At 36.4% G+C, this 24,729-nt stretch overlaps 1 protein-coding gene across 1 annotated transcript in view; it reads right to left on the bottom strand.

Moving 5' to 3' along the window:
- The window catches only part of LOC114652254 (cingulin-like protein 1), a 245,084-nt gene that overhangs the window by 166,930 nt on the left and 53,425 nt on the right, over nucleotides 1-24,729 (bottom strand). Inside the window, exon 2 of the mRNA XM_028802551.2 lies at nucleotides 18,849-18,882. The gene's annotated coding sequence lies outside the window, so the exon portion shown is untranslated. The remainder of the gene's footprint in view (nucleotides 1-18,848; nucleotides 18,883-24,729) is intronic.

Raw genomic sequence — 24,729 nt, 5'->3', positions numbered from 1 at the left:
TGCGCCACCGTGCCGCCCCTGCAAAAAATCTTGACATTGTAATAATTGTGCAGAGTCATCTTTTGCAGCAATAACATATTTATGGGAGGAAAGTACCAATCTTGCATTCTGTTCAGGAGTTATTTAACAATCTTTTTCCCACAATCAGGAAAACAGGCCCATAAACATTATTTTGGACTATTAAAACACACACTAATTACACACAACTGTAATTATAATTCCTGCAATGATTAAACAAAAAATGTCTCCCAACTTAGACTACTAAAATGAGATACCGTACCTGCAACTTGCATTTTGCTATCATAGTGACACAATGTCAAAGTTTCAGAATCTTGGGGTCACATTCCAAGTCCGGACACTATTTGCATGTTCTTGCTGTCTGCTTAGTGCTTAGTCATGTTAGATGACTTTCCCAGCGGTTTTCTAATGTAGACTTCATTTGCATAATATTAATGAGTCAGAGGCAGTGACAGCAACCTCCTGTAATAAGAGTCGTGTGGTTGAACAAACCAGCAAGTCAGTCCATAATGCAACAACTTGCCCATTTTAAATCGTTGGGGAAAGGTTTGTGTGCATGTCAGAGTTTACATTTACATTTACTTATTTGGCTGACGCTTTAATCCAAGGCGACTTACAACATTTATGATACAATTGGTTACATTTTCTTTTGGTTTTCCAATTGCAGCACAAGCAGGTCAAGTGACTTGTTCAAGGTCACACAGTGTCAGTAGTAGCAATATTTGAACCCACAACCTCATGGTTTGAAGTCCAAAACATTAACCACTACACCACACTACTAATGAGCACTGCAACTAATGAGCACTTACCCAGTAGTACAATGCATATAATGCAGATACGAGGAATAAGGAACGCAGCTGTTTTAAACCTGACAAACAGGTGAAAGACTCACCTGTCTGATGTTACATGGCAAAAAAGAAAACAGAAAGGCCCACTACTGTGTTTGAACTCACTGAATCTGTAAGCTTTCGTATGGGCCCCAGCTCTTTTGGGCAACACGTTATTGGCTGTGATGTGTTGGAATTGTAAAAGTGTGCTGGAAAGTCATCTAATTTGGCATATTCTGCAATTCCCAGCCACGTAATAAGGCATCCTCTTGTGACGAGAGCAGCATTGCAGTAATCAAATTTAACATCCCCTCCTGTGTAATATAGTATCGGCTTTAGGTTGTTCCTGGATGTTCCCATTTCCTTACGCATCCCAACGACGTGCACATTATCTTAACTGTCAGCACTAAATTAGCCCGTGTGGATGTCTGGGTGAATGACTTGAGCCCAGTCTGGTCTGGTTCACAACTTGAGCCCAATGCCCAAGCTGTCTGTTACTTTCAATTTGAAAAGAAAATCGAAGTTGTTTGAATTTAGACTAGCCAAAATGTAATTGTGTCTAAACACAGAATTACATATTAAACAAGATATTAAATGTTAAAACAGCTTGGCCAGCAGAGCTTCTGGCTATGAGTGAAGGACAGTTTGGATATGTCTCTGAAGCACTTACGCACTCACACACTTTTTATGAAGCTCACTGACTTATCAGAAGTACAGTAAACACTAGTGTTAAATGCATTATTTGAAAATCTGTACATGACAAGAGAATTGGAATAAGATTTCCTGCAATACTAAGAACAATTCATTTTCCAAGAAGATGAGCTTAATGATGGTGGGGCGTTTTCACATGGCTTGAGGAGCAATTAACACGTTTAGATAATTTATACACATGTGCCAGGTTGCAAAAAGTTGTTGGATGAAGGCTGATAGATGAGAAAGCTAAAGTTTAGTAATACATCAATGTGTGTAGAAAAACATGCCAATTAACTTTTTATTTCACAAAATCATCTTTTGCAGACACATACTGTATGTGGCCAAATTGAAAAATGAAAGTGAGAAGTCAGATGAGCAATGGAAGAAACATCAAAAACCTGACAGACAAAAAGGTCAACAAGTGGATGTGTAATCTACTTTACTTACGTTTGTTCGTTTTCTTGAATAAGGAATAGCAGACTCCTGAATTTGCCTCAGCCTTCACTTACTGTACAATTGCTGTATTTCAGAATGAATGCTAAATGGGTTAACTGCCATGAGTCAAAATGAAACCAATGTTTCTGTATAAAAACAAAAACTGGGCAAGCCAGCGCTGGTTAAAAAATGAAACAGATTATAAAATTTCCCTCAAGGTTGTTGGCAATCTAAGCTTGATAAGTGAGTGGCAAGACAGGCATTATTGTGTCTTGTGGTTATTTTTTTAATTAATTTACTTTATTGCTTCACAGAATACTCATTTAAATCATGTGTTGGAAATGTAAGTCATTTCTTTTCCGTTTTTTTCCCACTTTTTTAGTTTGATTTGTTGCACATTTCTTTTACATATTTATACAAAAAAGCACATATATTTTATATAAATAAACAAAACAAAATATAAAAAGAAATTAATTAGCTGTAAGGAAAAAAATACTCACAAAAGAGACCTCTCTCATTCGAAAAAAAACAAAATAATAAAGTAAAAATTGATTTACATAAATATTTATATAATCATGGTTTTATATGATTAACACCTGTATACTAACTTTTTGTAATTTAGTGAAATAATGCTTTTATTCTTGTGTCACTAACAGATTTACTGTTTTTATTGCTCAAAAAGGTTCAAGTTTACATGTGATTTTAATTCTGCACTTTAGGCTCAAAAATACACCACATCAAAAAGCAGATTTAGTGCACTCATCTCTTCAGTTGAGTATTATTTTGGTATCTTCCAAAGTTTGGACCCCAGGTTCATGCCGAATGAGCCTCTTGTGCATCTGGGTTCCTGTTGTCACTACCTTGTCCTGTGTGTGTATGTGTGTGTGTTTGAGTACCACCTGTAATTCAGCCTCCCATCCAGGCCAAGCATGTGTTTTTTCCCAACTGCACCCCGAAGGGGCCCTATGAGCCTAAAGTGAAAAACTGGGCAAAAAGAAACAAACAGATAAACTTTTATAATAGCTATGAAAAAAGAGGAAAAAAACTTTTCAACCCACTATTTAGAACAAATATTTCATTCAATACTGCAAGGTGGCACAGTGGTAAGCATTGCTTTTTTTTTTTTTTACAGTACCATGGACCCCGATTGGATACCTGGTTTTTATTGGTCTCCAGTGGCCTTGTTCACTAAGTATTTTCCTGGAAAGTCATTGAGCAGCAAGCTTAGGCAAACTTTTTTTTCTAGTGTCCTACAAGGCTTTGCAAGGCCAGTGTAACATCACAGAGCTGTAGCAAACAATGTTGGATGGGACAGTCCTCGGAGTATATAATGCTGATTTCTAGCAGTGTAATAATACGTTAGGGGAAAACATGCAAATTCATTAATCACAAGACAAGCACATAGTAGGAAACTAGAAATGTGCCGGCACATTCATGTCTTGAAGGTAATGTCTTTTTATATGGACTTGTATGAGATCTGTGTGTAAAGTGTGAGCCTGCTTCTTTAATATTACCCAGAATGCAAACAGGAAGGAGTGAAAAAACCACATGCTTTATTGTTGTGCTTATTTGGTAGCAGTGGCAGTGAATGAGCAAAAGCATCAGGAAAAAAAACAAACAAACTGTAGTTGTTAGTTCAAAAGAGGTGAGTACCTGCTATCACACCTGTTGGGGGGCAACCCTTATTGAATTCTCCAAGAAATTGTACTGTCCTGATTATCAATTCTGTTAAATTTTTCTCAGGGAGACACGGTGGTACAGTGGTTAGCACTGCCCTCCTCACAGCTCAAGTCACATTGTTGCAGACACTTCCCTAGCCCCTCCAGGTGCACTTAAAAGACCACTGCACAATGATAGTCCAGTCAAAACTAGTTCAATTTCTCCTTTCCCGTTGACTTCATACTTTACCCAGAGTTTGGCAACCTACCAGGAAATTTCTGCAGTTTCACCGAACTCAAGCCAATGTGAATTCAGCAGGGTTCGCTCATCACTACTGCGTAATTGTTTGAGGTCATTCTCATTCTCTCCGCATTTATGCAAATTTTCACTAGGCACTTTTGTTTCTCCTACAGATTTTAAAGATATGTGCGCCTGTGTTTTATTGGGCTTGGTGTGGATGTGAGTGGGCAGTGTACTCAGTGATGTGCTGCTATGCAACCAAGGGATTTTTGATTTCACAAGTTACAGAACTGTGATATCTTTCCTTGCACTCTCTACTACTGGTATAAGCTCCAGCTCTGTATAATTATTCTGTAACACTTAAAAATTGGTACACAGAAAAGGATTGCTGGATTCAGATTTTGATTTTTTATTAAGGCTTGTTTTGTAATGATCAAGCTGGATTTAGAGCAGGCCCAAGTCATCCATCCATTTTCTACATTCACTTGATGAATTAATAGGGAAGCAGGAAGTAGAGTCCACCCCTGAAGCAATGGTCGCAACCCAGGAATCAACTTTGCATGGAGGCTAAAGTCTTTTTAAAATAAAAAATAAATAAGTTACATTGTTTGCTGAGTACAATGTGATTCAGCCCCCAAATCCATTTTGAATATAATCATTAAAGATGAAGTCAAACTGTCAGACAATAAGCCTGTGGAAACTCACAGAAACACTTTGTTGTAACATGCTATAATTAGAATTATTCATGGGATACTTTTACGCATCTCATCTTTATATTATGGAATTTTTGTTTCTCTCATAAAATGAGTCTTAGTCTGCATTTTTTTTCTTGTAGGAAAGCTAATTAGAGTAAACACAGATCAAAGGCATTAACTATTAAATGACACACTGTTTTTTATATTAATGTACTTATCACATTAAAGCAAAACATAAAAAATAAACATCATTAAAAATAAAACAACTTAAACTGCTTCCAGATTTAATGCAAATTATAGAACTGTAATATAATTTAAATTCCAATTATGCCCAACAAAGACTTCACATGCCAAATACTACATACCTAAGAGAAAGTGAGAATTCATTGCACTTGATTTGTTCTTAACAAGTATAAAATCCAACTAGTTGACTACCAAGCAATTTTACATTATTATTAGCCAGGATTTTAAATTAATTCTTTATTTTTTTTAATGTAAGTCGAAATAAACAGTACTTACATTTCCAATCTCTTAATAAAAGACCTTTTGATACAAATACTAGAAAATGGCAGTGTTTCTGTATCTGTTCTAAACAAATACTGTATATAAGGCCACTTGCACAGTTATGTTTCCCAGTTTCTGAAACCTTGCAGAAAACCCAGAAAAAAGGAAAAATGTGTGTATGTATATATATTGTAAGTACCAGGGCAGGATTATCCAGCATCCCGACCAGCAGAAAAGAAGGACCCTTTTCAAGAACAGAAGCCGGAAAAGAAGGACAGCAATGGACTGGCATCCGTCCGGGATCAGTATGAGAACCTTATTCAGACGGGAGGACAAAACAAAAAAGCAGTTGGGGAGGCTCCTAATTCAAAATATGTTTATCTCCCATCTATTAGATTGCCAGCATCCCAGGACCTCAGTAATTATGTGACACATGCAGGGCATGATGGGAGTTGTAGTGCCGTGAGAGACATACTGTTAGTATCGTAATACAGCACGCTGGCAAGTGTAAGAAAAAAAAACATTGAAACTGTTATAAATACAAGCTTACAGTAACAAACTGGGTCCCTAACCTTTAAAGGAAATTTATTATTCTTTCTAAATTACAGCAAAATATACTCGGTATAAGAATTAAATATAACAATTTAGGTGAATAAGCAAAGCTACTATATTGGATTATTTTAATTCCATGTTGTGAGTAATCTAATATTAAAAATCCTCTAAGTCAAAAAATGATTATTGGAATTCTGAATGGATACATTTCACACCCCCAAGTTAGACTTACCTGATGGATGATTGGCCCTAATCATTATGAAAATATATATATACAGTATAGTAATGGACAACTGGCAGGGACTAGCATCCTGATCGAGAAGGTATATGATCTTGTACTTGCCCAGGAGGCCACCATACTCAATGGCCATGAAAGAAGGCAGGGTTTCCCTACCTTAGCTAGAAGACACACAGATGCCATCTTGGAAAGGGCTACACAAGTGTGCCCACAAGAATGGAATGAACCCTCTACCTGGCTGGGAGGCCATTGTATTGGATAAATAGGGGGAGATTACTTATTCAGATCTGGAAATTTGCTAAGGGTAAAATTCATACAAATGTCGGATAGTGTTTCATCTCAACACTCAAAAGAGGACATTATGAGGGATGAAATGAGTGGAAGACATGCAAGTCAAAGAAAAAAGTCAAAAGTCAAAACCATAAATCAAAGTGATCTTTCTTCAAAGCCAAAATGCAATTAAAAATCAAAAGCAATGGACATGTGCAAGAGTTTGTGAACAAGGAATGACTTGAAATAATTGCAAAAAAGATTTGTTAACTGCTACCATTTGTTATCTGGTGTTATCTGTTGTTTGTTATCGGCCCACCAAGGCTACCTTTTAAACACTGGCAACCAGACCTGCATCATGATGGTGGCCATAGAAAATGGTGGTGGCCATAGAAAAAAACAAAATAGCATGATGGCAAAATGCAAAAAAATATTCTTTTAAAAAATGCATTATACATCAAATTTAATTTCACACCAAATCCAGAGAAGACACCTAGAATGACAGATTCCATTTATGTCAATGCACACAAAAATTAATGAAGAAAAATAATTATTGCAGGATAAATTTGCTGAGTATTAGATACAGAGTAGAACGTTAAATTATTTTGGAAACCTAGGTAAACAAGCAAGTTTGCAGGGCTAAATGAATCCATCTATTAATCGATTGTTCATTGTGTTTTTTCAACCAATTCCAAGGTTAAAAAATGTTTTTTCATTTAATTCAATATTGTTTTTTTCCAATATCAGTTAGCACTCATCTGTACTAGGAAATTCCTTCTTCCTAAACGTTTCTGTAAAAAGTCAACACATATGAGATGGGGAGGATTACAATCACCGTATTTTCTTCTTATGGATTTTTAAAAATATGTTATCAAAACTGCGGTGGGCTGGTGCCCTGCCTGCATTTGTTTCCTGTCTTGCGCCCTCTGTTGGCTGGGATTGGCTCTAGCAGACCCCCGTGACCTGTAGTTTGGATATAGCGGGTTGAATAATGGATGGATGGATGTTATCGAAAGTATGCTGAAAACACTTACAGGTTCTAAGGTTCCCCATGTTATTTTTAGAGTCATGTTTAATTTCCTTCTGGTTTATTAAATATGTAATTTAATTTAAAAAAAATCTTTACAAACATTTATTTAAAATGGAATCAAAATAAAAGTCATAGATTTTAGACTCCTGTATACTAAAATTCACAGAAGAATTAAGTGCCAATCTGAATGTCAAAACATCACATCATTACATCACATCATTATTTTTTTGAGGTAGAGCAATCTGTCTGTATAAGTAAGGAGTTCAATTAACAGCAAGACTGATATTAAATTAAGAATGTGGCTGTAAAAAACGAAATGAGTGTGTTCTGCCTGTGACTTGCCTGTGACTTCCAGGATTAGTTCCTGCCTTGTACCTGGTGTTTCAGGGATGTGCACCAGCTACCATGATCTTGAATGGCATACTTGGGTTAGAAGATGGATGATGCAGCCTTTGTAAACTGTAAGACTTTGATGAATTCATTGCCAACCAGCCTATAACTATGTAGTTTTTATTAAAAACATCCTAAAGTAAATTAGTCTAAAATGGCAACAATGGGAAACGACAAAAAATGTTTGAATTTATTTTTCAAAAAGAAAAACCCCAGAAGTGGAGAAACAGCGCAGCTTCATTAAGCATATGAGAACATGTTTTTATTTGCAAAGAAAGTACTTCAGGTGAATGATTGATCCATTTCTTTCATCTCATTTAACCATCTAGGAAGCAAATGTTGGAAGACCAACAAGGGAAATGATCATTTCACATAAACTTAATGCTGACTGGGCTGTCAACCTCAGTATCCAAGTAAAGAAATCATTTTTAACTTCATAAGTTTATAGTGATGCAAAACACAATGGTTGCATTCCTAAGCATTGATGTGTCTGAATTGTTCAAATATGCTGTGCTTTTCAGTTGAACTGGGGCCAGAAACTTTCGGGACATTTGTGATCAAAAAAGCGTTCCCATCATCTTGTTCTATTGCCCTCTGGTTCTCAGCTTATTCTGTACTCACTCATTATATCCTCTCTGGAGGTGGCTCTATGAATTAAAATAAAACCCCTCAAGAAAATGAAAAACCATAAATTAAAAGTGTCTGCAGAGATAAAGTTGTCTTGTTTCTGACTTACTTAAACTTTATTCTACATGTGCTTATGAATTCTGCGATAGCCTTGTTAATATCCTACCCATTTTTAACTAACACCAAATAGTGAAAATGCTGTCTCTAGAATCCTGACAAGGCCTTAAACAGCTCGGCTCGACTGTCTTACTTATATGTACATTTTGATGACCTGTTTGTATCAGGTTCATGCTTAAAAAGCAGACCCATGACATATGCAGCATGTATTTTCTAAATGCACCAGTGATTCTTAGTATACTTAGATTAGAGGGATTAAAAATGCCCATTATTAGGCCATTAATTGAAGATGGTTTAATTCAGCACATTTCCCGGGTCTTCATCTAAATACATATATTTAAATACTATATATGAAGTTGTGTAATGCTGGTATAATTTTGAGCATGTGGGTAATTCTCTTGTCTTTTCAATTCAAACATACTGTATTACAGTGACATACATTCTCCACCCAGTCATCTGGCATATTTTCATCAAGCTGCTGCCACTTTTAGTACATTTAAACACGTGCAATTTTTAGGCTACTTTGGGTTAAAACTGTTTTAAATAAATTATACCAAAAAAACCCTATAAATTTCTTTGGGAGTTTAAAGAAAGTTAGCGTGATTAAACTGCACAAGATGATATAATGACTTATTTGCTAGTAGTACTAATTAATTTTATTTGGTTTTGCCAGGAGACCAGACAATTTGCACTGGCCAAGGCAAAGCGATTGCAACATGTTGTACAACTCAGTGAAGTGTGCCTGGGAGCACAAAACCTAGCATAGGGTACAGAGCTGGAAGACAGAAGGTATAGCAGATAGGTTTAAAAAGATGTTTTTTTACGTATATTTATATCCATAATCCAAAAAGCAATAAAACCAATAGGGAAAAAACACACAAACGGAGTCAAAACAACAGGCAAAAGGTCAGTTGTTCTAAACAGAACTGTCAAATGTATTGGTGACTAACAGAGTTGCCTGGTCAAGGGTAATCTCCCAATTTTCAGCAGGAAAATTGGGGTATTGGGGTGAATAATAGGTGCAACAGATTCATGGGGTGAAATATATGGGGAAAAACTATACCATATGGGGATTTTTTTTTTTGTTTTAAATAAGAGGGTTCTTGTGTTTTAAATGTGAATTACAATCCTATGGAAATAGGCTTCAATGCCTGCCAAGTTTTTCCCACCTCCAAATGCTTGGTGAAACCATCCCCTACAAATAACTAACGCAGTGAACGCATCTGTCACTGTTCTGTCCACTCATCTCAAAGCTTTAGATATCATTGGTTGAGTTGGAGTGGTTTGGCTTTGATGAGCTATCTCAGAGTGGCATACGCATTCTGCGCCAGTCTGACAACTAGTGTTAATTTTCTAACTTTTTTACAAAGAGTCAGAGTTTCCAGCCGAGCACAAACATAAACCTAAGGCTGGTATTGAGTTTCGTGAAGTTGTCAGCTTAGCTTCATAAGATTAGATTTGAATCTTTTTTTTTTTTAGTATATTTCAGTATAACAGTTTCCTTTTGTAATGAGAACTCCGAAACCATCAAAGTATTGGCAAAGAGTCAGCAGTAAACAAAGAGTTTATATGTAGTGTCTTTATCATTTTAATCAATTACTTTTGCTTTTCTAAAGCTTTTGGTTTATAACTGACATAGTCATTTACATATTATATTTTGGGATAAACACTACTTTGCTGTTCAATTTTTAATCACAGAACACTCCCTTTACGTGTTTAGAGTGTTTTTTCCAATGAGAGATTTTTATACAGCAAGTTTATAAAATTTTAATATACAGTAGTTAAAGAATACATTCACTGAGATTCTTTTCAGCATGAATTGTGTATCAAGTCAAATATTTTAACTTGTTTAGGATAACGAAAGGTGGCCATCATTTGTGAATATCTACCATGCAGTACAAAAATATGGCATTCTGTTGCAGATGCAATGCAGGAATGTGCAATGAAAGCTGGAAGGGATATTTTATCAGAATAATTTAAAATAACCTGTAGCCAGAGCTAGTTCACTAACCAGCTTTGGAAACAATTTACTTCTACAAGTGATAAAACCTTTCTTTTCACTAGCACAATGTTCCATTTTTTGAAACAGTGTTGATTAAACAATACTTCAAAGATTTCTTTTATTTAGTTTTTCAGAGTGGGGGGAAATTCTGAAATTGTAGGGAAAGTGACCATGCCGATAAGGGTATTTTAACTGTAGCACCTAGAAACCCTGGTAACTAGGCAGGGGGAAAAAAAGGAACCCAAAACAGGCAAAGAACGAATTCAAAAAATCACCAAGCCATTTTTCAAATGGCAACACAAACTTTGCAACACCCTTCTTTTATTTACTTTACTCCCTCCCATTACGCTGCCTGATTCATGTTGCATGGCACAAGACGCTGATAGAAGGGCGCAAGAGCACTATGTTGATATAGCATCTTTCAAAATTTGTTACTAGAATGCAAGCACATATTTAAATTTGCCTACAGATTATACCCTATACAGTAATCCCTCCTCCATCGCGGGGGTTGCGTTCCAGAGCCACCCGCGAAATAAGAAAATCCACAAAGTAGAAACCATATGTTTATATGGTTATTTTTATATTGTCATGCTTGGGTCACAGATTTGCGCAGAAACACAGGAGGTTGTAGAGAGACAGGAATGTTATTCAAATACTGCAAACAAACATTTGTCTCTTTTTCAAAAGTTTAAACTCTGCTCCATGACAAGACAGAGATGACAGTTCCTTCTCACAATTAAAAGAATGCAAACATATCTTCCTCTTCAAAGGAGTGCACATCAGGAGCAGAGTCTGTCAGAAAGACAGAGGAAAGCAAACAAATCAATAGGGTTGTTTGGCTTTTAAGTATGCGAAGCACCGCGGCACAAAACTGTTGAAGGCGGCAGCTCACACCCCCTCCGTCAGGAGCAGGGAGAGCGAGACAGAGAGAGATAGAGAGAGACAGAGTTTGGTTTTCAATCAAAAATCAATACGTGCCCTTCGAGCTTTTAAGTATGCGAAGCACCATGCAGCATGTCACTTCAGGAAGCAGCTGCACAGAAGATAGCAACGTGAACATAATCTTTCAGCATTTTTAGACGAGCGTCCGTATCGTCTAGGTGTGCGAACAGCCCCCCTGCTCACACCCCCTACGTCAGGATCAGAGAAAGTCAGCGCAAGAGAGAGAGAAAAGTACGTTGGGTAGCTTCTCAGCCATCTGCCAATAGCGTCCCTTGTATGAAATCAACTGGGCAAGCCAACTGAGGAAGCATGTACCAGAAATTAAAAGACCCATTGTCCTCAGAAATCCGCAAACCAGCAAAAAATCCGCGATATATATTTAAATATGCTTACATATAAAATCCGCGATAGAGTGAAGCCGCGAAAGGCGAAGCGCGATATAGCGAGGGATCACTGTATTCAGAGGTTATAGGTTTAGAACCAGGCCTCGTTTGTCATCACATTTGAGATTATTTTGTATTCCATGTTATGTATTTGATATTTGTCTGTGCTTTAATTTTTATCATACTCTTTTGAATACCTGTGAAGTACATTTGCTAGGGGCACATTAAGGTGTCTAAAGATTACTGTGAATACTGAAAAGATAGCAGGAGATGATAACGAGAAGTAGCCATGGTCAGGAAATGCAAGGGGCATTCCCAGAACCGTGAGATCAAACTATAACAGGGAATATCAAGAACAACAGGGAAGATGATACTCTAGAGCCAAAAGCAAATAGAAGTGAAAACCAAAGTGCAATCTCATTGATAGGGCCTACTTGAATAATAAGCATTCTAATACTAGAGAATTTGGAGGTTGTTTGGAGAATTTGGAGGCATGACATAAATAAAATAAAGGCAGTAACAAATTTGAACTTTGTGTATTATATACCAAATTTCAAATAAATATTAAAATTAGAAACCTCAAGAGAAGATCACAGAATACAGAGAATAACATGGATAAAAGTGACTAGAACTACTGCTTTGAGCTATAAACATTAAAAGTATTAATATTATCTTCTCAGCTTCCTTCTGCTCCATGGCACCTTCTTCCACATGTTCTAGAATTATCTTTCTGCTGCTGCCCTCTCGACAGACTTTTTACCACCCATTCTCTTATCCTTTCAGATAAATCCTACTGTTCCTGCTCCTTTGCTTTTCCTCACTTCCTTTTATCTCTCCTAGCACAGGCTTCTTACATCAAATCTAAGCTGATATTAGTCTCCCGCTGGAAATTTCTGGCCTTGTTACACCTTCAGCCTTGAAGTCCTCATTTAATGACCTGGTTCTTGTTTTGTGAATCCCATATAAACAATATATACTATATAACTATATATATATATATATATAGTTTCTGTTTTTCACTCTTTTTCACTGGGCATTCTCCCATGTGGGATGTGTGGAACCATTTTTTCCATTTCCTTCCATACCTACTTCTGTTTTTGGTGTCTTGGGTTACGGAGTAGACAACAATGGGAAGACTTTTTTCTTTTTTTTTTTAAATATATTTGTAGTGAGAAGTCAAGCAAAATGACATCTTTTATTGGCCAATAAAAGGTGTCATGCTTGACTTCTCACTACATTCACAATGGCTAACATGATACAACACCCTAAATATATTTAGAAAATCATTTATAGTTGCATCATTATTTTATATACTTGTTTTTCATTCTTTTAATACACCAAGAACCAAGGGCAATATATGCACATACAAATGAAGTTACAGCTGATATATTATGCAGCACTTTCTTTACACAAATATTGAAACATCCCTGTTTTCTTAAAGTAAACTTTACGTTTGTTTGGTCTTCATGCACAGCTCTATTTTTCAAGCCACAGGTTCCTCTCACCACAAAGCAGGACAGCATAAAGGAAAGTTTCATTATTTTATCTTTATTTATTAGTCTGCAAACCCTTCTATAAAGCAAACTGTCATAGAAATGATAAGATCATATTATATTTAACTCTTTCATTAACAGTAGTGTCTACATATTCAGTGATAGGAAGTTTTGCCAAATAAATTTAACCTCCTTAGCATTGCATTTTATTCCAGAAAAACATGTAAAAAGCATTGCTTTTTTTTTGGCATGAAAAATGACATTTTTATTAAATTTCAAAAGCATAATAATTATACAAATAATAATAGTAATGATGAATAAAAATAATAATATGAAATGAACAATAATAGCAAAAATAATAATACTACTAACGAAGCAAAAACAGTATATAATCTCAGAATGAGTCCTTTGTGTGGTGGAAGACACAATCCAACATCACAGTCAGGACAATAATAGTGTGTTTTTTTTCGGATTTTCTTTCCAGATTTTCTAGTTTTTGAACAGCACACTGCACAGGTACGAGCTGGATTCTGTTTTGTTTTCTGTTGGATGTATATAATCAGTAAAATGTCTACGAATAAGATGCTCTGGATTGATCTACGATGCGCAGGGTCGACCGTGTCTCTTTAGTGGTAGTGTGGATGGTGGATGTGCGGCAATGATTTCCCCTACAAGCTGCATGTAAAGTTAGCATGAGATACAGTTTTGGCCGCTTTTTGTTTGTATAACACGAATGCATTCCAAATGCACTCTTCCACCAGATGATGAAATATCTTTTTGTACTGTTTCTTTTATGCCTCCGCAAAACAGGATAGAAAGTCGTTTCTTGATCCACACGATTTGCACCGTCAATCATACTATTGTGGTCGACCACAGCACAAGGCTTCTTAACCTGCTCGTTGCCTTTTGCCTGTACAGTAACTGTAACTGCATTATGTACATTTCTAAGAAGACAAACATCTTTCTTATCCTTCCATTTCAGCACAAGCACTTTACCCTTTTGCCAAGTTACTAGAGCACCTTGATGTAATTTAGCTCTGCCAAAGTCTTCAGGCATGCCACGACGGTTAGGACAAACTGTTCCATATGCATCATTCTTTCTTTGCAACAAGATGGCAAAGTATAAAATTGTCCATGGTTACACAGTAACCTTGATCCAACAGAGCATATATCAAAGCCAGCACCAATGACGTAGCAATGCCTTACTGAGTGTATTTCGCATGAAACATTGTCCCTTTCCCTGTGTACAGAACCAAATTCCAAATATGTCCGTTTCAGATTCACAAAGCTTGAAAAGCTTTATGCCAAATCTTGCTCTTTTTGATACGATGTACTGTATCCATGACGGTCTGCCCTTATAAGCCATAACACTTTCATCGTTGCAGCTATCACGTCCGAAATGTAAGCGCTCCCAAATTTTACTATAATTGCCTGGTATATCTTCCAAATTGTTTTCATTTTGGATGCTGGATGGGTATTCTCATCTAAGTCTTCATTGTTGTTAAAGTGCAGATATTTCATAATTAGTGAAAACCTACACTCAGACATAATTTCTCCAAAGAATGGTAGCACTGACAGCACTTTTTACAGCCTGTGTGATTCTCGGTTCTAACGTTTATACAACACACATCTGTACAGTTGCCCAAGTGACACTCGGGACTAATGCGTTGCACAGTTTTCGCAGCCCGAGTAACACTCGAGTCTAATATTAAGGACGTTAATCTATCCAGGTATTTTGGCACCTGTCATATTCTTACAAAGTATAGAGTGTGTGATAGACTAAACTATTACCTTAATATTGATTGATGTAGAATGATATGTTTTACAGCTATGTTATGCAAATCATATCTGCCTTTATAAGCCCGAAATTATATTTTTTTCAGCTTATCTTATAGTGAGCTCAGACTTTTCATATAGCAGGACTCCCCTAGGTTTGTTGAATAAAGGATGTCCACTGAAATTATTGCAGTAATGATCTCAACTATTATATTAAAGAAAACTTGGTGGAAGAAGCATGGAGATCTACAGTGTGATCTTATCGATATGAGAAACTATGCCACTTAGGTTGTAATAGTACCATAAAGGTTAGCATGCTTGCTTTTGAAGCAGTGAATTGTAGAAAATTTGAGTGTTTGATTCCCTAACTATATTTGTCATGGCCTCATGGTGGGGTCATATTGAGACGGAAGTTATTTATTGCAATTTAGGAGTCATAAGCATAATGTGTCACCAATACACCATCACTGACATCTGCCTGGGCATTGGTTCTGTATCTTATTTGTACTCTGCTCGGGTATTCTGCTGGTTATAACCTGGGGGACTCAGGGGCAAACAAGTAGCCACAAACTTTATGAGCTGTGATAAAGAAGAATCTGTTTTTATAATACAGATTCCTTCCGTCCTATCAAATTTTCCCCGCCAGTCCAAGTGGCTGCAGTTCCTTGTGAGTTTATGCTTTTCAGCCAGATATCTCCAGTTAAACTGCTTCTCTCATAAGCAACTGCGTGTCACTTCCTCAGATTTATTTAAAGTAATATCTAAAGTTGACAAAGAAGAAATTACAGAATTCATACTTAAAAACAGAATTTAGATAGATAGATAGATAGATAGATAGATCTTTATTGTCATTGTCACTTTTACAAAGGAACAACGAAATTGAAGGTGCAATCAACTCAGTGTGAGGAATAAGGGTTAAAATGACAAAAAGACAGAATATAATAACAAACCGAATAGTAATAAATATACAAATTGCACTTGTTGACCTAAGGTATATATTGCACATTGGAAGAATAATATAGAGCAGTTTTATTTTGAGTTCAGGGCCATGATTGCTTTCGGATAAAAGCTGTTTTTAAGGCGGTTTGTCCTAGTTTTCATAGCTCTGTATCTCTTGCCCGATGGCAAAAGCTGGAAGAGGCAATGACCGGGATGTGATGAGTCCTGCGAAATGTCTATTGCTTTTTTGCGGCTTCGGGAGGTGTAGATTTGTTCCAGAGTGGGGAGGGTACAACCAATTGTTCTCTCCGCTATCCTGACGACCCTGTGTAGCGCTTTCTTTTCTGAGGAAGTGCAACTGCCGTACCACACACACAGTCCGTACGTGAGCACACTCTCAATGGAACAATGATAAAAAGCAAGGAGCAGATTTTTTGGGAGGTGGTTCTTTCTGAGAATTCTCAGAAAATACAGTCTCTGCTGTGCCTTCTTTAGCAGCTCCTTGGTGTTGGCACTCCAGGTCAGGTCATCCTCCAGCTCCATACCCAGAAACCTGAACACCGGGACCCTCTCCACACATGCCCCACCAATAGTGAGTGGCTGGATGTCAGTTTTGTTTTTCCTAAAGTCAATAACAAGCTCCTTTGTTTTTTTGTTGTTGAGGAGCAGGTTATTGACTGTGCACCACTCTGACAGTCGCTCCACCTCGTCCCTGTATGCTAGCTCACCCTCCTTGCCCGAGATGAGTCCGACCACCGTTGTGTCATCCGCAAACTTTATAATCCATATAAAATGGAATTGTACAGAGTAGCAAGGTTTCTCCTATTTTACCATATTAAATAAACAATTTATCAAACATCGAAATAAAAGAAAAAAAAAAGACTTCTGCTTCACTGATGTGGCTAAGTGCATTAAATCACATTGAGCAAGAAAGTAGCATAGTTTTCATAGTTAGGTGTATCAAATCACAGTTCACAAGTCAAAAATACGCAAAGCAGATATCAGTTTTGTTTGAATTCCTTCAGAAAAATAACACGTTGAAGAACCAGACAGCAGAAATATCTAAGCTAAAATTCAACACTGACAGCCAAAGCTGGGGTTGAGCAGTACCCCGGTGAGTACTATGAATCAGATGATCAGTTATTTTACAAAGTCTGCCAACAATCATTGAGTAGACCAGGAAGACTGCATGCAATGGCTACCTTAAATCTCAGGCATATCTTAGACACTATGAATGGAGGCAGGGTCAGGCAAATTTTGCAGCACAATCACAGGCGCACTAATAGCTTGTCATTTCAGTTGTGAGCTTATGGAAGATTTGCTGCTGTTTGTGTTGAATTCAATCTTACACTTGAAAAAATGAAGAAACTCCATCCATTTTTATTGAAATATTGTAAGCATGCTAGTGCATTACTAAAAAATGAGAGCAGCCTGCATCTGAAAATAGAAGGTTACTCGTGAAAAAAACATAAAGTACTTGACTATTGTGTATTTCAATGCAGACCTGTCCCAAAGATGGCAGAGATAGGAAAAATAAGCATTTTTATCTTTACATAATTTCAATTTAAATAAGGACTTTTGATAAAGTTCCAAATGCTGACATTTGTTAAGTTTTGCAAGAACACTTTTATTTTAAATTATGAAACAATTCTTCATCTTAATAAAAGAATATGTTTCCATATGTCTGTCTGTGCATCTATCAAGTTGTATTGTCTCTGTCATTTCAAAAGATTGCTCGTCACAAACATACTAATAAAATGCATTGCATTTATCATTTCAATAGATGGTGCCTAACAAACATTAACATTGCTTTTATGAATTTCATACCAAAGAGCATAGGACGGAGACATGTGCATTGCATGGTGCACTGCAAACGTTAACACTGAGGTCTATGTTGATTACTCAGAATTCAACCCGTAGGTTTCACAACTAATGTTAATATAATCCTATAAGTTTATGTGAGATATTTAGGATAATTAAGGTTGAATTTTTCAACACTAGTTGTTTTCCACTTTTACAGGATTTTTTACTTGCAAATTTAGTTAAGCAATTTAAAAATAAACTAAAAAGATTATTGTTTTTTCTTTTATTTTTTGAACATATACTATAAATTTTAAACAACAGAAGATAAAAACATAAAATTTTGTATACAGAAGAAACAATACTAAAAATCAGAAAATGAAAAAGTTAAAATGGAATCCGTAGAACCCTACTACAGAGATATTCTGAAATAAAATCCAGGCAGCACAGAGAAACCCAGTTAGTACATAAGCAAAAATAACTGAAAAATAAAACTAAATTTTGAGTTTGAACTAACAAAAAAACTTGTTTTACTTTGTCAAAATTCTAACATACATTACACTGCTACTGCTACATAACACCAGCAGAGACTGATGAGGAAGAACAATTTAAGCACTGTTTCCCCAACATACAAAGTGAAAAATTTTGCAATTCTACTGCTTTGACAAACGATGGGGATACATCTACTGTATATTTCAGAAATCTGAAATATTCAAAGCTTGATGCCTGTAATAAATTTCATCCAGTAGGTGTGGGGATTCAGAATTTAAATAAATGATCTCTAAAACAATTTAAAAATCTCAGCTCTGTCACCTTGTACATCCAGTCTGTTTTGGGCTTTTGTTGATAAGGTGGGCTATGGCATATGCTCCCCCAGTTCTTGAACTGAATTCATGTAAGACCAGCTGTCATTAGCATCCTGTGGATCAGAGGTTGTTTCCATCGTAATCCAACAAGTGCCTACCTGTCCTTCTAATGAAATTTCCTCCTTCCCCTGGTTTTGCTCTGCTTTTCTTTCTATTGGTATGTATATTTTTCCATGCAATATCCTGCAGTAGATAACATTTATAGACATCCATCCTATTTGTGATCTGTAGCCCATTTTAATGTCTGTTTCCACTCAAGAGTAAGTTCCAAATACTGTGTGTGCTCCTTCCCTTAATTGGCACGTGTATAATAAACATTTACATTATGTCATTTTAATGTTGCTTCCTTCACCTTGTACAGCTCTCCCAAATGTAGTTGGCTGAGACTGAAAAAAAATTAGAAAAAAGGAAATATTTCAGTTAAAGATACTATGTAAAGGTTAACTTGAGAAGCTAAAGAGAATCATTATAAAGCATCTGCTGTCAGTGCAGGTGCTGCAAATTAAAATATTAGAACTGTCAAAATGTTTTGAGTATACACAATAAGATGGCAGCATACAAAATATTAATGGCTAATGTTTATGGAATGGAATTGGTAATGCAACCTGTGGATGTAAAATGTCTTTTCAAGAATGAGGTCAAAGGTGTAAATGGAAGGAAGAATCACAGAGCAACAACAAAATGTTGCATAAATAAGCAAACATAATAATAACAGGGAAAAGCAAAACCCAAAAAGTGTGAGACTGATACAACAATGTCAACAGCATGAAACATGACATAAGGAGAGTCCAGCACTACAATACTGTCAAGTAATACACAATTACACAAAATGTTGCTTCATACAATATTAGGCAGGCTTTATTATGTGATACACTCTGGAACTCCTGGAAGTAGTAGCAAAGCATAAAATTAAAACAAAATTGAGTGCCATTATGAACAGGGCTGCACAACCTCCCTCTGACAAACTAACACTGAAGACTTTCAGCCAACAATTTATTCAGTGGAAATGTATCAGGAAACATGACAGGGGCTCCTTTCTAACAGCAGCAAAATGCCTGTATAATGCCTCACTGGGACTGTGGCTGCCAAATCAGAAGTTTTCTTCCCTTTTAACTTTATTCCTTTCAGTCATTCTGGTGTGTATTTAGACCATAGTGTATGTACACATATTTAATTATTTATCGACCGTCTGTAAAAAGCCAGATATACCCCAGGGACAAATACCATTATCTATCTATCTATCTATCTATCTATCTATCTATCTATCTATCTATCTATCTATCTATCTATCTATCTATCTATCTATCTATCTATCTATCTATCTATCTATCTATCTATCTCTATCAATCTCTGTACTGTGATAGATGTGCTAAGCACTATGGCTCTGCCAAGAGAGAGATATGTTGTCAAGACATAGTCATTTATAGAGTCACGTGAAAAAGAAAGGACACTCTCTTTTATATCAAAGCCTTCATGTAGCAGGACATAACGAACAACCACCTGTTATGATAGTGTTTCTTATATAATGTCCTTGACCTTTTCTTTGCTTTTTTCTTAGCTTTGTCTTGAGTTGTGTGTGTTTTTAATCATGGAGATTTTGATTACAGTGTTAGATTCTTATTTTGATTTTTCTTTGATATTATTAAAATAATATTAGACCATTTTATACCCATAATTGTTTTCTTACAGCCGTGTGACAGTAGTTTATATGTTTCCTAGTAAATGACCTGGAATTTTGTGGTACATGATGTCATTGGAGCGACAGGATCTAAGGTCATTGAAAATTCCCTGTCTTTATCATACATTACAGATAACTCCTAACACTTTAATATTTTAAAAGATTTTCATTTCTTGGTTTTCATGTTAATTAATTTTTGGCACATTGTCTCAAATTTGATTTTTGGTTCACATATAGAGCTTAAAAAAAGCAAATTTTGAACTCAGTTTTGATTCTAGCTTGTTTAAAAGACTATGCCTCTTCTCCTGATCTTTTTCAATTCTTACGTCTGGTTTTATCATTCCTAGCACCACCAAGTACTCCACAAGGCTTTTCAGTCTTGAACTTATATAAATCTATGATGCATTTAATATTGTCATTATTTGTTCAATTAAAAAAAAAGCCAACATGCTTTTTACTTTTTATGTGATTGTACGTGTAAGTTGATGGGATGGAGAAAGGTACCAGATTTAGCTTCATAAGATGAAATCTAACAAAATAATCAAGCTGTCCAAAACTAGGGTGCACATAACAGGAAGCACTGTTTGATATAGAAATATACTGTAAATCCTTTTTAGCATTCTTAATTTCTGATTGTGCTTACTTCCAAAGAAGAAAGATGAGGATCAACACCTAAACAGCCACCAACTGAATCCCCCAATTCCACATTTTACTGAATGTTTGTGGTGATATATAAACAGTTATGAAGAAGATACTGACAGATAGATAGATAGATAGATAGATAGATAGATAGATAGATAGATAGATAGATAGATAGATAGATAGATAGATAGATAGATAGATACTATGTAATATATAGATAAGTACACACATTTTACTTGTTTACAGTCATCTTTCTCACAAAAAATAAAGAGGTTATATATTGAATCTTCTTTTCTAGTTTCCACAGCAACAATATTCTCTTTTCATACATGTTAGTTTTGACACATAAAACAAGTTCAATGGAAGCAGAGGCAGCATTTCTCCCTGGAGTATTATTTCTTTCTGATTTGTTCTATTTATACACTCTGAAGTTTCTTTGCCTTTACTTCTTTTTTTTCTTGTAACTCTACATTTTCTTCACTGTCACTTTTTCAGTAAAATCCCAACGGTACAGGAACCACATCTAATGCTGTCTTGCTTTTCTTACACATGTACTAGCTATCCATAAAAGAAAACAACTATTTCAAAACATTTCATAGCCTGAATGAAATGCTATAACATCTGCATGTAAAAAGAGTATGGTTCCATATCCTGGTACATAAGAGAACAGTTATGACTACAGTAGCCTTCTTCCTCCTTCAAATAGGAATTAACAGAACATGGAGTGAAACAAGGCTTTGTTTTGATGTTTGCAATCACTTTTTACATCCGTCAAGGCGCCATTTTAAGTTATGGAGATAGATAATAATCTTTTCTGTTCGTTTCAGTCATTTTGTTTATTTTTACTAGGCTTTAATGTTTTAAAAGGATTCATTTCTTTTGTGTAAATAGTTGCAAGTATGTGCTGCTTGGTAGGTCTCTTGGAAATTGCACAAGAGAAGTGAATTGGAAATAGAAATGAAACGCTCAAAGCTGGACTGATATTTCAATCTCCCCTTGCTTAAATTTGAAAAATAGGGAATAAATAACAAGACAAAATAAAAACTGCAAACAGTAACAACAGATATCTTGTAATCCTTTGGTATCTTGTATGAAATTACCTATTACCAACACCACTGCTTGACCTTTGTCCCATAGAGCCATTGATAATGTGAATCTGCATTTGTTGGATATTATCTCAATTCAAGCAGAATGACCTACCAACTTGCTGCCCACTGGAAGGCAGTGAGTCACATCTGCAGACATTGCATTCCAGGGCCCCGAATGTGCTTTATGGGTTTAACGTCAGGAGAGAAGGTAAGTCAAGGCAGCACCTACACACCAGCATTCATTTCTCAAGACAGTTGTGACCACAGTAGCTGTGTGCAGTCTGGTATTGTCCGTTAGATGTCTAAGAGGCTTGAGCAGAGTGCCTCTGACAGGATGCCTTGCATAAAGTACTGGTATGTCACTGATTAGGTCATTGTTTCTGCTGGGAGTTTCAGCAGAGGTATAGATGGGAGATCCAAAATAACCTCTCAAATGGAACAGTCTGGTATGTTCATTTAGCTCTGGTGTGGTCATTTTAGGATAACCAGATCTTGGATGGTCAACCGTCCTGCTGGTACTCTATAACCTTGCATGCAGTTGACCAGCTTAATCCATGGGTTCTAGTAATGTTGGAACATAATGCGTCTGCATAAAGCATGTTAATGGACCCCTTCAATGATCCTGGTGACACCTAATGTGTTAGGTAATGCACAGAAAATTGACAAAGTGTGGCCTTTGTCATGCTGTTACATAAGCTTTGAATGAAGAACTTTTTAAAAGTAACCTGATCAGGCATTGTTCTACTTGGACTTTGTTAGGTTAAAGTGCACTTGATGAGCTTTTGTGTATTTGGCAAATTGCAGTCCCTCATTGCACAAGTTACTGATCAGCAGACTAAAACACACTGACAACTTTATGTGAAAGTAAACAGGACAGAACCTGTGTTTTGTTATAAGTTTTGATAAGCCCCTAAGTGTTTTTTTGGGTATGAGTTTGCAATTGTGACACACAATCCTCAATATAAAGTATTTTTGGCCATTTCTAAAATGAATAGAAAGCAAGTAAATCCGCTCTCATGGAGGCAAACTGCAACCAAAATCGAAGCCTCCTTCCTGAGCCACCTCAATCTTCCACAGCTCCTTCCATGTGGTTCTATGTGCTTTTATCTGTCTCATGCACTACCTGCATTAATAATACACTGCCAGGTCCCCCAATAAGCTGGTCTGAGCCAGGATCTTTATAGAGGATCACCACTGGCCACATACCCAGGCCAATGGATTTTAGCAGTACCTCCAAAGGGCTTGCAGGGACAGTGAGTGCTCTCTAGCTGTACCCCCTTTTCCACACACTAGAACATATTTAGCATGTTTTTGCACATGGAAAAAAAGGTGGCAGATGAGATAAAAAATTATATGTGCCAATGGTGTAAACTTTGCTTGTGGCGATGCACCATTTGTTTCACACATTTGCAAGTTCCACTACAAATTCAGTTTTGTGCATATAATTTTGCTCATCACTACTTATAAGAATGTCCTCATGCCCAGGCTAAGTATCAAAGAGTAATATGCAATAAATATCAAGGAGAAATATGAAAAATTAAATAAATAATAGGATAGGATCAATGCTGAAAGAACAAAAAGTAATTAAAGTCAACAGAAAACAGTTACTTCTGTAGCCAGACCCAACTGCAGCCCAGTGCTCAGACTACATTTGTAACCAGGCCACTGCCTAAAGTCCCCCCGGTGTTTCAAAACCTCTGAGCGCTCAGTTTACAGAACAACTGCAGAACAGTAGCACCATGCGAGGACTGGCTGATGCAACAGAGATATTTCATCACTGACATTTTCCACTATATACAGTTATGTGGCAAACTCCAATGTCTCCTTGGTAATCCCTAGACATCAGCTGACAACTGAAACAGGTGGGACTATAATCCCAAGTGAATTACAATGTCTTACATTACCCACTCACCACTGACATCTGCATATGGGCTGCTGTTAGGCTCACTCAGCCACAATCTAGTATTAGGCCATCTTCAGCAATGAACTGGATTCATACTTAGAGATTGTTTCAGGGATGCTGTATAATGGCTGGCCCTGTGCTCTGACCTCCAAATGTCATGTGAATTTCCCCTCTGGCATTAATAACATTTATAAAAAAAAAATAAAAAAAAAAAGTCATATTGCCTTCTGCCATCCCTTGGACTCAAGAGCCTCTGGTATCCTAGAAGCTGTCTTAATGTAAAGGTTGGAAGGTAACAACAAGCATCCAACCTTTCCCTATCAAACAGCAACTTGTTCACACTCCTGAGATTGGATCATGTGCAGCCTTCAATCATCCAAGAACCATTTTGACTTCTGGTCAACCTTTTTTGTCCTTATCCCCATCCTTCTACAGTACCCATCCCACTCAAGGTTGTACCTCCCTCTAACAGGACTATCTCTTTCACACTACCTGAACAATGTGTGGCTTTCTGCTGTCCTCTCTGTCTATCTTTGGGTCTTCTTGGTCCTTGTCCTGGATCACCATTTCCTGCCTATTGCCAATGGGAAGCCCACTAGTAGAAAGTACATGCATACTTTGTATATTGTTACTCAAAGAAGAGTCATCTTTCAGAAATTACAATAGAGATTTAAGGTTATCATTTGTATCATAAGCAAAAATCTGACATATCAATGTCATAAGCACAACTAAAACTCCTTCTTGATTCGTGCCCATAAGACCTATATTTTTTTTTATATTTTTCTAACTAGTACAATAATATCATTATCATCCAACAACACAAAGACATTAATAACATGAAAATTACAATTCTATGCTTTATTTACAAGCAAAATGACTATTTCATATATTTAATATTTCAACACTGCATGACATTCTCCCA

The sequence above is a fragment of the Erpetoichthys calabaricus genome, chromosome 5 (assembly GCF_900747795.2).
Source record: "Erpetoichthys calabaricus chromosome 5, fErpCal1.3, whole genome shotgun sequence".
In the NCBI taxonomy this organism is placed as follows: Eukaryota; Metazoa; Chordata; class Cladistia; order Polypteriformes; family Polypteridae; genus Erpetoichthys; species Erpetoichthys calabaricus.
Note: the sequence above shows the minus strand (reverse complement) of the source record. Positions and strands in the feature narration are given on the sequence as shown.